Source organism: Pinus tabuliformis, chromosome 4_1, assembly GCF_031772625.1.
Source record: "Pinus tabuliformis cultivar Carrire ecotype Pingquan chromosome 4_1, CPIR1, whole genome shotgun sequence".
Taxonomy (NCBI): Eukaryota; Viridiplantae; Streptophyta; class Pinopsida; order Pinales; family Pinaceae; genus Pinus; species Pinus tabuliformis.
Window position 1 is genome coordinate 53615735 of NC_142303.1, and position 16213 is coordinate 53631947.

The window sequence follows — 16213 nt, forward strand, 5'->3', positions numbered from 1 at the left end:
TTGTCCATCTCATGTATTTTTCATCATAGTTCCCTACAAGGTAAAATTAATCCTTGAGGGCATAAAAAAAATGGCCCAAATGGGTCCTAAATTTAACATTGAAATCTTGTCTTCCCTTTGCCTTTCCTAGTAACCTTCCCACCAGTATTTAACATGGGGAAGAGATTTTAGGAGCGTTAAGGTGATCTTCTTATTGTTGAAAAAAATTTGGACAGAGTCATATCCCTCTAATAGGTTTAACTGTTTATACAAACCATATGTATCTATTTGGCCTTTGAATAAGGGGATATCAAAGTTAACATGCTCCTTGAAGGGTGTTGCACCTCCAAAATTTCACTTGTTGAAGGTTCCTCATCTGTTATTGGCAGTCATTGAAGGATTTGGGTGAAATTGTCTATCATCTCATTCCTCTATCACATGAGTGCTTCCTCGAGCAACAACTTGATATGATCTAATACTTTATTATTTCTCTTTTCTTTCGTTATGAGAGGTTGCTTAGGTTGGCAAGAGTGGTTATCCTCAAGTGAAACTAGCTTGAAATTAAACTCTCTAGACCTTGATCTCACTAGGGGCATGTGCTAGGAAATGAAAAGTAGCAGATTTCTCTGATAACACTGATCTATGTCGTTTGAGGAATGAGACAAAATATTGACAATAGAAAACATCACAAGCGAATAGAATAAATAATTTGGAGAAAAAAATAATACGAAAAGAACTTAATGATTGTTATTAAATAGTAAAGATGTAATAAGACTACATCGTCAGAAACATCATGGATTTTATAATGGTAAGGCCTATATTTATATTATTTGTGGGTGCCTTTTCACCTAGAGCTGTGTACTTTCATTATATTTCAAATACCATGGATAAATACCATGGGTTATAAAAAACCATGGGTGAATAAGACATAATTTAAAAGTTATTAAACCCTAGACAACAAAACAAGCAAGAAACCAACAATGTGGCACGCACTTGGTTGCCTAAAATTTTCTCTATGTCTTCTACTTCCTTCCAATACATGCTAATAACCTATAAAATGAAATAGATTTCAAATTGGATTCCAAGAATTCAAAATAACAAAAGTTCCCTGTTATGAGTCAATAAAAGTTACAAAGGATATCAAATAACATCAATGAAGATGCCACAATGCATTTCAAATATGCAAAGCTCTCAAATAGCATCAGCAAATATTTTACAATGTGTTGGGAACGGGTCCCCTGGGGTCAGTTTTAGGGATAGAGGCCCAGTTTTGGTATAAGGATGTAAAGTCTCCGCATTTTGTGGTCGCGGAGTGCGAAGATCTAAATAGTCAAAAAGGGTTTCAGCCCTTAGTTTAGATAGTTTGTGTTGGCTTGATGAGATTCGCCCTTGGTCTGAAAGCCATGGGAATGTATAAAAAGGGAGTCTTAGAAGAGTCTAAGGAAAGTTTTGGTAGAGTTCTAAGTAAGTTTTTGGGTCTGTGAGAGTTAGCGTAGGAAGAGGCTCTGCAGCTGAGTGCGCAGAGGCCTAGGGTAGAAGTCTGCAGCTGAGTGCGCGGACCCCTGCAGCTGTGTGTGCAAGGTAGTTAGAGTTTGTACTGGAGATCTAAACCATCAATAAATAGAATTATTCTGGAGATATCTGTGTATGAGTTATTTTACTTTTTCTACGAATATTACAATTATGTTATGTTGAACATTGGGTTTATGATTTAATGCTATATTGATGCGCGAATCTATGCGTTTTATTTTGTCATATAAACGCAAGTAAGAATATATGTTTACGTGAAGATAATCATAATGTCTGTTGAAGTTAACCAATACTTAAGCTAATCGGGGTAGACACAGAAGTAAGGATAATTATAAGGGCGCATAAGCGTTTGAATTGGCTATTTAGGGTCCGCGAAGGATGATCAGAGACTTTTGCGGAGGCTTCAAGGATGAGTAAGAGAAGTACTTTGATAAGCCCTAAAGGGCTTATAGGTCTGAGTGAAGGTAGAGTGAAGGTCTAAAAGCGACATTGCTACCATCTCAGTGTGTGGAAACTTGGTTCCTACATCCCCCCATACTGATACGGGTGAGTCTTTAGTCCGCGCTCCGCAGATTGATGCCGAAAGGGCGAGTAGTGTAGGGATTTTCTTGGCTACTTAACGTTGAACATGGGTCAGGGCCCATCAAGCCAACAAATGGTTTCATTGCTGGGACTAGGATCTGCATAATGAGATGTGTGATGTCGCATCATTGGAACCTAACTAAGAAAGAGATCGAGGATTGGTTGGATAGAAAGATCCACGAATTCACGGCACAAGAAAATAGGAATCCGTGATTGACAAAAGAACAGTGGTTGGACAGATATTTGTACATAGAGATACACATAATCTTCTTCTATTCCTTCTCAGTTGAATTATATGAGTAGATCGCAAAGTTGGCAGACGTCCAAGGGAGGTGGAGGCTTGACAGTCTGATTGTCTGGACCTCGGAGTTAGTGCAGAGATTGGAAACCTCTGAAGATAAGATCATGCACATTGTCGATCATTGGGCTGATCGTATCATAGGAGGGTTCATGACAAAGTTAGCGGTCGATACCTCGTTCAGTTACAGCGAAGTAAAGCGCCTCTTCTTCAAGGGGCCGCGAGGTAAGTATTTAAAATCATTAAATACTTGGATTAAGATGCTATTGTGTGAAAAGTGGGTGATGAAATTACCTTGATGTTTGGGGCTACGTGAAGTGGAAGGACTTTCAGGGACGAAGGAAAGAAAGGCCCTAAATATAGCCCGCTGATTATGCCTCCTCTGAGTGACGACGAGGGAGTAGCACAGGCTTCTCCATAGAGCACTATTTAGTTAATAAGACAGGGGTTCCTGCAAATACCTCATACACCCACACTACCTCCATCTTCACCTCCATCGCTTACAACCTCACCCACACCACCACCACCTCCACCACCGTTCAATATGGTAAACTCCGTAAAGCCACCTGTGTTCAAGGGTGTCGGAAATGAAGATCCAAACCAATTTTGGTTCGTCGTGATGGTTGTATGGTAAGATCAGGGTATCACGAATGATCAAATGAAGAAAGCAACGTTGGTTAGTGCTTTGCAGGATCACACACTAATGTGGTACATTAATTACTACACTGATAATCCGATGTTCGCATTGGCAGATATCTAGACTGCGCTAAATAAGGAATTTAATAGACCTAATTCTGAAGCGCAATCAATTGTGGGATTCAAAGAGATCATGATGAAGCTTGGTGAGACACCCTAGGATTTGGATTAGAGATTGAAGCGTATAATCCGTGAGCCTAACATGAATCTGACTGATGGGAAGCACCGTGAATGGTTTCTGGCCTCGCTCCTACCTCATCTAAGGGTTGTGCTATCACAACAGAAGATTGGGACCCAGGCAGAAGCTTTGGAAATCGCAATGAGATTGCATAAGACACCAATGCAAGATGTTAATCTGGGGGTTCAACAGATTCATGCACAGTTGCAGAACCTTTGCCTCGAAATGCAGAGTCTAAAGAAAGATAGAATAGCTCGACCTGAGGTGCGTGAAGAAGTTTGGTGCCTGAAGTGCAAAAGCCAGGGGAATGACAAAGATCATTGTCCGGTTTTCGGAAATTATGTTGCAGTAAGAGGGTCAATTCCTCTGAGGCCGAAAGCTGCAGCAGGGCCAAGTATAGGGCCCACGCTATGGTGTGCTATCTGTCAAGTAGCTGGGAAACATGCGACAGACAATTGTCATTTGCTGCAGAAATTCATACAGACACCGCAACAGCTCTTCTGCAACTTCTGTCAATCTGTGGGTCATGATGAGTGCAATTGCCGGAGTTACAAATTAATGATGGACAAGACACCTGCATACAGGATGTAGGCAGAAACACGACCTCCGTACTAAGGCGTTGGAGGAACGCAAGGTGTGTATCAGGGGTGCGGACGAGGCAGAGGTGGAGCGGGACCTCGTAGAGGTCAAGGGAAGGTTATTTGTTACAATTGTGGAGGACCAGGAGACTACGTGTGAGACTGCCCGAATTCGACATGCTTGTCATGTCACTAGTGTACTCAGTTTGATCATGCAATGGAGGATTTCCCTATATTGTTAGCCAAGATACGCGAGAAGGGGGCACAGCCTCAACAACCGACTCAGAACCTGCAGATGATGAGGGATGAGCCTCGTGAGGAAGACCCTAAGGTAAATATTGTGCTGCGGAGTGGAGTGATGACTGGTGAAGATAAGGGGAAGCAGCCTGAAGAAGGTGAGTGGGTCCGCAAAGTGCCAGAAAAGGAGACCGGGTTTGATCTAGAACGTGTGAAAGAAACATTTATGGAAGCGAAGAAAAGCTTCGCCGAGGCCTCTACCTCAGGGAGTCAGGAGAAGCCGGTTGAAGAAATGGACCCATCCATGATTACCACGTTCTTGGAGACCTGCATGAAACTGCTACGTGATAGCAAGGTTGTGAAGGGACTGCAGGAGCTAATCAATAGGTGTGCTGGGAAGGAAAATGCTACTGATGGACCTTGCGTAGTTAGAAAGATTGGAAAGCATAAGGCAAGAACTGGATGTGAGATGAGACTCACCGTGCAAATAAGAGAATACAAAATGGACCAAGTTATCTTGTACCTAGGATTCGATGCGAATGTTTTGCCTAAACAAACATAGGAATGAACGGGGAGACCTGTGTTGCAATGGTCTCCAATTCAATTAAGGATAGCGAACCAACAGAAGATCATTCCCATGGGACGACTGCAACGAGTAATAGTTGATATTGAAGATGCGAGTACACTAGCTGATTTTGAAGTGATAGAGATTATGGATGATAGAAATCCCTACCCCATGCTCCTTGGGATTTATTGGGCTATTAACATGAATGGGGTAATCAATTTGAAGAAGTGGAAGATGATATTTGAGAAGAAATCGCTTAGCGTGGTGGTGCGACTAGACCATATAGAAGGATCGCGCTATACTGAACCGGTTTGCGATTATGAAAGTGATGACAATTTGGACCAGATTTACAAGATAACGGTGTGAGATTAGGATTGGGTGAATCCAATAGTAGAAGGATGTATTGCATGGGACCGCGAAAGTTCCTGCACATCAGATTCAGACGAAGAACTAGAGCACTAGTAGAATCAACTACATGAAGTATCTACATTGCGCTGTAATATGATGACCAAGTCGTTGCGCTGTGTATCATCAGAGGTAAGAAATCTACCTTACTATGATGGTTTAACTAATGTTGATCACTTTTTGGATGCATTTGAGAGAGAAGTGCCAGAGAAGCATCGCTTCCAGGCCTTGGACTGGGTGCTGCACGCTACACCTGTGAGATGGCAGGGCACACACAAGGACAATTTTGATGATTGGCGTGTATACAGAAAAATGATGAGAGTGCGGTTTGGCCACCCACAAGTGTGGCTAACAAAAAAATATGATGGGAGAAATGACCCACACGACCATTTGGCCAAATGGACTGAAGTGTATGGAGCGAAGCCTCAGCCAGAGTGGGTACATCTGTTTTGTCATACTTTGGATGTTATACCGATGAATTGGTACTTGGAGACGGAGATCCGCCATGGCACTAAAGAATGGGATGTTTTGTGCCAAGGATTTCTGATAATGTTCAGCTTTGAGGATGGATTTGAATGTATCTACGAAGCGTTGCAGGAGGTTAAGGCAAAAATCTTTAGGATACTGCAAGATCCTCTAGATTTAGTTCAACCTGATTGGGTTACCCGGCCGAGCCACGTGCTGGAACGCTAAAATGTAACAACGAGAGATTAATATTCCAAAGACTGAAGGTCACTGCAAAGTTGAGGGACCACAATTATAGAACCTAGACATAACCACGTTGCTCAAAACTAGATAGGTGAACATTGGCATGAAGGCAGAGCCGAAGTTTGCAAAGGTTGGGGACTACTAGGACGACGCAACAGTAGATAAGGTCACCGTATTACTCCACGAATATCAAGATCTGTTCCCCACGAAGTTTTTGGATCTGAAAGGGATAATAGGGGACCTAGGTTTCATGAAGATCACTCTAAAATCGGACGTGAAGCCAGTTAAGAAAATACATTACCGCCTCAATCCGAAGTATTAAGAAAGGGTCCGTTTGGAGTTAGATAAAATTCTTGCAGCAAGTATCATTGAAACAATTGAGGAATCGATTGGGTGAGCCCAATAGTAGTTTAGGAGAAGAAGCAGAAGGATGAAATAAGGATATGCGTAGGTCTCAGGAAGTTGAATGACGCCTGCGTGCATGATCCCTTCCCAACTTTGTTCACTGATGAGGTGCTGGATAATGTTGGCGGCCAAGAAGAATATTCGTTCATTGATGGGTTCTCTGGGTACCATCAGATCAAGATCGCGTCAGAGGATAGGAGTAAGACGACCTTCGTGACTGAATGGGGATGATTCTAGTATACTGTGATGCCTTTTGGGCTGAATAATGCACCGACGATCTTTTCGCGCATAGTCATCGCGACATTCAAGGACTTAATTCATAAATTTCTGGAGGTATACTTTGATGATTGGATAGTGTTTGGATTGGTAAAGCGCCATGTGGCAAGTGTACACTTGTTTCTAGATACATGTCGGAGGTACCAGATTGCGCTCAATCTGAATAAATCTTTGTTTTGCATCCCTTTTGGGATCTTTCTGGGTCATGTGGTATGCAGACAAGGCTTGATGGTAGACCCTACGAAGATCGTGGTCATAATCAATTTGGAGGCGCCAAGGAGTGTGAAATAGCTACGCGCAACGTTGGGGCATACCGGATACTATAGGACATTCATCAAGAGCTATGCACAGATCATCGCGCTGATGGAAAAACTATTAAAGAAGGATGTTACGTTTTGTTGGAATGAAGAATGTCAGAAGTGCTTGGATGTGCTAAAGGAGAAAATGGTCACCACGCCGATCCTAGTCTTCTCGGATTGGAAGAAGGAATTTCATGTGCATGTGGACACATCATGTATTGTGCTGGGAGCAGTACTGACACAGGCGGTGAAGGGGACTTGGATCATCCTATAGCGTTCACAAGTAGGAAGCTGTCCAAAGATGAGAAAAATTATTCCATGACAGAGCGCGAAGGATTAGCTATGGTGTACGCACTCCATAAGTTCAAGCATTATTTGTTGGGCAGATATCTTAAGATGTATACAAACCATTCAACATTGAAATACTTGATCAAAAAACCTATGTTGGGGGGGAAGATATGCAGTTGGCTATTGTTGTTCCAGGAATATGATTTTGAAGTCATTTTGAAACCAGGGCGATTGAATGCAGGACTGGATCATCTGTCGTGCATTAAAAATGGAGAAGAGCCTACTAATTTAGAGGAAGGACTACCTGAAGTGCAACTCTTTGCAGTACGCATCGCGAACAATCACTTTGAAGATATTATACACTTCCTGACAATAAGAATGGCTCCGGAGGATATACAAGTCAACAGAAGAAGGAACTGGTGGTGTGCGTGGCAGACTTTTCTGTCATTGTAGGACACTTGTATAAAATGGGACCAGATGAAATACTACGATGTTATGTGCCAGAATTTGAACAAAACAACATCCTCGCTGAGGCTCATGGAGGAGTCGTGGGAGGACATTATGTAGGCAAAGCAACAATGCAGAAGATTCTACGCGCTAGGTTGTGGTGGTTGACAGTGCATAAGGATATAAAGGCGTATTGTAGGGTGTGTGATGCATGCCAAAGGACTGGCAGACCCTCATGGAGGGATGAGCTGCTGCTGAATCTACACATATCGTTACATCCATTTTAGAAATGGGCGATTGACTTTGTGAGACGAATTCAGCCTCTAGGAACGAAGACGGGTGTGCAGTACATCATCACTGCAATTGAGTACTTAACCAGATGGGCGGAGGCATAGCCTATGAAGGATTGTACAAGCGCGACAACAGAAAAATTCATATTTGAGTACGTGCTGACAAAGTTTTGCTGTCCAAAATTTTTAATGAGCGATCGCGGTACACATTTTCTTAATGAGACGATCAACACGATGACAGAAGAATTTCAGGTTTACCATCAGAAGAGCATGCCATATCACCCATAGGCTAAGGGGACGGTGGAAGCATTTAATAAAATATTGGAGAGCGCTCTAAAAAAGGTTTGCAATGCTCAAAGAAATGACTGGGATGTGCACGTACCCGCAGTGCTATGGGCTTATAGAACAACTTACAAGAAGCTAGTTGGACAAAAGCCATTTAGTTTGGTTTATGGTGTAGAAGTTGTGATGCTGATGGAGTACATTGTACCTAGTCTGTGAATAGCGGCATTCACAGGAATGGAGGATCACGAAGCCCTAGAGGAGAGGCTCGCACAACTAACAGAGCTTGAAGAGGATAGATTTCTAGCTAAATTCCATCAACAAGTTCAAAAGGAGCGCGAAAAGGCGTGGCACGATCGACACATCAAACTGCGCACCTTCAAGGTAAATGATTTAGTATTATTATATGACAACAAGTTTGATAAATTTCCAGGAAAATTTAGGATGCATTGGCTGGGGCCATATGTCATCAAGGAGATTACGATGGTGGAGTAGTTCAGTTGGTAAAATTGAATGGAGAGCCATTCCTAGGGAAGGTGAATGGTAACTGATTGAAGCCATACACCGATGATCTGGCTAGATGAATACATGATGGAAGAACAACCTTAGCGCTCTAGGTAGTGTTGTGGCCACCAACAACCCCCCTCTTTGTTTAGTATTAGCAATAACACTAAGCAAATGGGGACCCTTAATAAAAAATTCAAAAACATTTTATAAAACTTTTTGTATTATACTCCTTAAAAATATGTCGCATCGCGCGAAGAAGATAAACATTTCTTTACGAGCGTAATAAAAAAATGCGGAAAAAGCGACGCGAAATCCATCGCATCACATGCATTAAGAAGCGCTCTTAAATGAAGATCTTAAGAAATCTCCGACAGCCGATATGCGACGTCGCATATCGCAATATCGCATAAGCAGCACACAATGATTTAATGGCTTATGCGATCCGCGATGCTGCGATCTTGCGATATCTGCGATCTGCGATAAATGCGATGTGCGATGTGCGATGTGCGATGTGCGATAATCCGATATGAAAAAAACTTGCGATGAAACATCTAGGTAATGCAATGACGCGATGCTGCTATCGACCATCGCAAATTTCCTCGGCTCAACATTCAAGAAAAGCTGTCTATAAACCAAAACTAGGCACACGCCTTAAAGGAAATTAATGAACATATGCCAAAGTGTCAGTGAAGGACGTTTTTGTGTTTTTCGAAGAGTCAGTTCACGATGGGTGTCATGATTTTATACATTCATAGAGGTTAGAGCTTTCGTATCAGTATTTATTATCATTACTCTTTTCCTTTGCGTGAACTGCAGGAATGAAAAACATGAAACAATATGAAGCAATGAGCAGGAAACATCTAAGGAAAAGGGGAAAGCATCAATGCTCGGAGAACAGAGAAGAGATGCCTTCATAAACGGATGCTGCATGCAACAGAACCACAGATTCCAGAGTATCACTCAACAGATGCTGAGGTCGATAGGTGATTCAACATTCAGGGTCAGAAAGCTCACAAAAGCAGCATGTTTACCAAAAATCCTGAAACTTCTACCCGGTAAAGGAAAAAGGCGCTAAAGAAGGAAAACACACCAGAAAAGCTCGGAATAAAGAACATAGGCAGTTTTCGATGCGTGATTAGCGCCTACTGCTAATCACACATCGCTAAGAAAATTGTTCAGAAAGCAAAGTCCCTAACTTGCTTAGTCATTCGCAAGTCCGGAAACCGAAATAGCAAAAGCAGAAGCAGTTTGAGAGAAATTTGGGTTGTTGCCAAGTATATACGCAGTAAATTCACCCAACCAGAAGATAATTCTCAAAAATATCTTCTAGTGTACTAAAAAGTGGTGCCAGCGCTTGCCATTTCTGTTTGCATAAATCAAACAAAAGCAGAAGGCAACCAACCGACTCTTCCCAGGCGAATGTTGAATGCTCGCAACATTTAAGGAGCAAATGTAGAAATAGTTAGGAATTAGATTCAGTTTTTAGAAATAGTTTTGCTTTAGAAGAAGGGCGGTCATTTAAACCGTATCCTAAATTTATGTAATTAAGTTATTTAGTTAGCAGTATTTAAACCCTTCTCATGCATTTGGAGAAGGGTCCAGAAATTTGTCAAAAACTTGTCCTCAGAACATGCACTTTTGCACCCTCGAAGGGGGTTTTGATGAATGGATGGATCAAGGTTTATTAATGTTTGCATTTGATATCTGCTACTGATGTTGCACTTTTGTACTCTTAGTAGATGTTAGAGCAAGGAGAGATAAATCATTGTTGCTTGAAGCTTATGAGTAGAATCAGTCATAAATGGTACTTTTATCTCTTGGCCATTTCTGCTTATATTCTTAAAGTGATATACAGTTTTAGTTGTTCATATGTTATTGCATGAATGTGTGAGTTACCATTTGGCACTTTTGTACGGTGGAGCCATTTATTTATGTCTGGTATATGAATAACTTATTATGCGATATGCTGTTCACAACTGTTTTGCCTAACTTTTTATGCAAGGTAGTTCATCTTAATTGATTTCTATTCTTGTGATAGCTGAATGATCTTTATTACCAGTTATTATTCGAAATATTTTTAGATCGCATAATAGAAGAGATACACCCCAGGTTAGCATAGATTAGATGTGCTGTTTTTCATTAGATTACAATAACATAGATTTAGTTTAAAAGTTTGAATTAGATTAGCTTTAAGTATTCCTAGATCAGCAACATCCAACTCTGCACACACACACACACCCTTAGATTGGGAAACTGGTCCCATTATCCCCAGTCGGACCCGCTATACCAAACGGATAAGGAGTTGCCAACCAAGGTCCGGACCGGGCGAGTATCCCCCTTGTTGTCGACCCGATTTTCGGGGCTTCAACATATTTGGCGCTAGAAGGAGGGCCGAACTATGAATGGCACCTAAATCAAAATCTAAATACCATTCTGAGAGTAAATCGCCCTCATCAACTCCCTCGACTTCCCCAGTACGTTTAAATCCAGAGTCAGAAGTCGCTCGAGTATTAACCGCTGCTACACACCCTAATATTTCAGACCAATCTACCATTGAACCCCCTGAAGTTCAAACTCTGATTCACAAACTCCAGGGATTTTCCATTTCTACTCAGAGGTCTGATAAATATCAAAGCAGCGTGACTTCGCAGTAAAATCCTGCTCATCCCCTGACCAGATTAAAGAGTGAAAAATTTGGCATCCAGCCAACTGAATTGCCTCTCCCCACCAGGAAAAGAGCGAGGAAAACACCACAAGAGTCTGACAGTGAGACTCTTTCATCTACATCGTCCATTTCAACTCCCTCACCGCGAAGTCAGCCACCCACATCTTCATCCCAAACCATCATCCATCCGCTTACTGGAACTCCCACAACCCCTCTTCAATCATCTACGATCATAGTGTCCTCATCTTCCCAGCCACAAGGATCATCTTCTGCACTTTCATTCACTAGCAACTCAACGATGGCCCAGTCTCCATGGAATAATCCTGGGGCAGTCTTAATGCCTCCCCCCTTGAGTCAAATATCGGCCCATCCTGAGAAATGGCTACCCAAATTCAATCCAGAAGCAGACATGCTAGCTGAAGAACACATAAACAATTTCATGCTTTCTGTCAATCTCAACGGAGTTACTAACGAAGATGCTGTTGTTCGGCTTTTTCCCTATACAATGCAAGGAACAGCCGGGTCATGGTACTTTTCATTACCCTCCGGGTCTATCACAAGTTGGGACATTTTCCAAAGTCAATTCCTTACCAAGTTTGGTGATGACAGATCAACGACAACGTTAATCAATGACCTATCCAATCTTAAAGCCAAGGCTAGAGAACCCATCAAAGATTTCAATTTACGGTTCAATAAGATCCTCAACAAAATTCCCACTACTTCCCAACCCAGTGAAGAAGTACGATGTGAATGGTATATTACGGCCTTACCATCAAACTTAGCAATCTTCGTGGATAGGTCAAATAAAACAACCTTAGTTGAAAACTTGACAGAGGCGATAGCAGTAGAGAAACACGTAATAGCCCTGGAAAAGAGATCTGCGATAGAGGAACGGAAGTCTAAAAAAGTCACCTTCAAGGAAGACTCCAAGAAGAAACAAACGAAATACCCTTTCGATTTGGAAGGATTGCAAAAAGTATTAAAGACCATGTCCAATGAGATGATTGACATAAAAAAACAAGTAGCAGAAACTTCGAAAAATCCCTACAGAGCTTTTAAAAGAGGTCCTTCAATGGATGTGAAACCACCCAATGCGATTTCAAATGTCGAATCCGAAGAAGAGGAAGAAGAAGAGAATACCACTGAAGGGCAGACTGATGACGAAGAAGTTGTGGAATTACAAGGAATGTGGGATTTCATCCTCCCACAAGAAGAAGATCAAGAAGAATTTCCGGTTAGCACACGAAGCAAAAATCAACTTGATCCTCCCCAAACTACCCCTAAGCAGAAGAGCACAAGCTCTGCAACAAAAGATAAAGTCACAACAAAAAAAACGACCACTAAAGCGACTCAACCTAGCCCGGTCCAATCAGATCAAACAACTCCATCAAAAACACTAATAGTGTCAAATGAAATGGAATACAATATTATTGACGACATGAAAAAGACTAGGGCTAATATTACCCTTTACGAATTGAGCAAATTGAAACATCAACAGAAGATAATGATGAAAGAATTACATGCCGTGCCTATTACATCTTTGCCTACAGCTGTAGCTTCCCACAACATGGGAAGACCTCCAACCAACACGATTAATAAGATTGATCCAAATGACATCGCCTTGATTGGAGGAAGATCAAGGTCTCACACTCCCCCTTTCCTTCTCACTTATGAAATTTTTAATAAAAATGTGCACAATTGTTTGGTAGATTCTGGTGCTTCAACGAATATTTTACCCAGATCAATATGTGCCAAGTTAAATGTTCAACCACAAAAATCCGCAGTGCGCATAGTTCAGCTTGATCGATCTCAAGTCGAAGTGATTGGTGAACTTAATCAAGTAACCATAAGATTGTCATCCAACCCAAAGGTATGTCAGGTTATTGACATTCTAGTGGCTGATATCCCAGAATTCTATGGCTTGATTCTTAGCAGGGATTGGTTCGAGAAACTCCATGGATACTTTTCAACCGACTGGTCACACATGTGGTTACCATACAACGGTAAACCAAATCAAATAAAGGTTGAACGAGAATTACACCAGAAGTACATAGTAACGGAATTGGAGGGAGAAAATGAAGCAGTAGCGTATAAAAGCAGTATCATAGGAAATTACTCGGTAGATTCTTTTCTCGGCAATTTCAATGCTCATACATCACCTTACTTAGAAAATTCAGTTTTGTCCCAAGTCGAAATTTTTTCCCAAACTGATAATTCAAAGTGTGTTAATTTTGTAGATAAACCCGTAAATACATCTTTGTTTTGGAAATTATATTTTGATGGCTCTAAATCTAACGAACGAGTAGGAGCAGGATGCGTTCTGATTAGTCCAAAAGGAAATAAGACCATGCTTACGTGCAGACTCGAATTCGATTGCACAAACAATACAGCAGAATATGAGGCCTTGGTGCAAGGCCTATACAAAGCAATCAGGTTGAACGTCAAGTATCTTCAAGTCTTCGGAGACTCTGAGATTGTTGTCAAACAGGTACGTAACACTATTCATTGCCTATCAAGCCATTTAAAACACTATCAATCTTTGGTGCAATATCTGACTGAGCATTTCATAGCATTCAATATTTCTTCAATCCCGAGACTCCAAAACACAAGCGCAGACCTTTTGGCTAACGTAGCCTCTAGGCTTATTCCCTCCGAAGAGTTTAGTCCAGATAGATTCTCAATAGAATTAATCTTTAGACCATCCATCCCTGACAACATTAAAAATTGGAGAGTATTCAATGACGATCCCGATATTGTAAATTTTCTCACTTCCAAAGGATCCTACTCCAATCAGATAATTGACGAATACCATCACTATCGACAAATAAAACAAAATGGCACTGATAATGCTATACCTAAATCAGTGGTTAAGTTATAAGACTTATACGATTTGAAAAATCGGTTCAAAAGGTCTTCCAATTCAAAGCTCTACAGTTCAACTCTGAACTATGAATTAGTAAACCTAGGAACCGATGATAAACCACAAAACGTTAATATAGGAATCAACTTAGCCCCTGAAGAAAAACTAGCGTATATTCGTCTTTTGAGACAATATAAAAAAGTCTTTGCCTGGAATTATGATGAGCTGAAGACGTACAACACTTCTATCATTCAACACACTATTCCTATGATTGACAACGAAAAACCTGTCCAACAGAAACTGAGAAAGATCCACCCCAATTTACAAAATCAGATAAAAACCGAGCTAAATAAGTTGTTAAAAGCCAGAATAATTTTCCCCGTCAAACATTCCAAATGGGTCTCCAATATGGTACCCGTTAGAAAGAAAAACAGAGATATTAGAATCTGCATCGATTTTCGAAATCTCAACAAAGCCTGTCTAAAAGACAATTTTCCTCTCCCACCTATGGAGCAGATATTACAGGCAGTAGCAGGCTCAGAACTGATGTCTTTCTTGGATGGATTTTCAGGATATAATCAAGTGCTGGTACATCCCGATGATCAGTTGAAAACCACATTCAGAACTAAATGGGGCACATACGCATATCGGAAAATGCCATTTGGTTTGATCAATGCCGGTGCTACATTTCAGAGAGCCATGGACATCGCATTCAAGGGTTTAGTCAATAAATCCGTAGTAATTTATTTGGATGATATAACAGTGTACTCCAAGAAGCGAAGCGACCATCTCAGAGACTTAAAACAGATCTTTCAACGATTTTTAAGGTATGGGATTTCACTTAACCCAAAGAAATCTTTTTTCGCACTAAGTGAAGGGAAACTTCTAGGATTCATAGTGTCAAAATCTGGTATTCACATTGAGCCTGACAGAATCAAAGAAATTTCTGAAATATCCCTACCTCATAATAAAAAAGCCATGCAATCTTTCCTTGGTCAAATCAATTTTGTAAAGAGATTTGTCCCAGATTTTTCACGAATTGTGTCTCCTTCGCAAACCATGATTAAAAAGAATTCAAATTTTAAATGGGGTCAAGATGAACATGAAGCATTCAACCTGATCAAACAAGCTATCATTAATGCTCCATCTTTAGCAACCCCGAATTTTTCAGAATCTTTTATCTTATACACATTTGCCTCAGAGAAATCATATGCCGCGATTCTAACTCAAGCAAATCAAGAAAAAGCGGAAGCTCCAATCGCATTTTTTAGCTCGAATTTACAAGGTGCTGAACTCAACTATTCAGACGTGGAGAAACAGGCATATGCTGTTTTCAAAGCGGTCAAATATTTCAGACCTTTCTTACTTAAAACCCATACTAAGATCATAGTACCATTTCCAGCGGTAAGAAATCTTCTAGTACAAAAGGATGTGGGTGAGAAAAGAGCAAATTGGATCACTACTTTACAGGAATACGACCTTGAGATCAAGCCAGCAAACATTGTAAGAGGTCAAGGCTTCTGCAAAATGTTGGCTGGAGCATCGCAGATTTCTGAAAATTCATCTGAACAGGTACAACTGTATGAGGTAAGCCTAAACGATGCAGAATCATTATATGCTGACATCATTTATTATCTTAAGAACGGATATGCTCCATCACACCTAGATCACACTAAGAAAAGAGCTCTGAGATTGAAAGCTAAACAATATCAACTCATAAATGATGTTCTTTTTAGAAAGAATTATGATTCTGTTCTTCTTAGATGTCTTGAGAAAACTGAAGCTGAAAAAGTTTTGCAGGAACTCCACGACGGACCAGCAGGCGGACACTATGCTGGAGATGCTACTGCACATAAGATCTTATGTGCAGGATATTACTGGCCTACGCTGTTCAAAGACTCACACAGTTACGTAAGGAAATGTCAAGTCTGCCAAACAACTGCTGGAAGACAAAAGAAGTCGTCCCTGCCACTACAGCCGGTAAACATCGAGCAACCATTCAGTCAGTGGGGCTTGGACATAATAGGTGAGATCATTCCTCACTCTTCTAAGCAGCATAGATACATCCTCACGGAAACAGATTATTTTACTAAATGGGTAGAAGCAGTTCCTCTCAAGACAGCTAATTCTGAAAATAT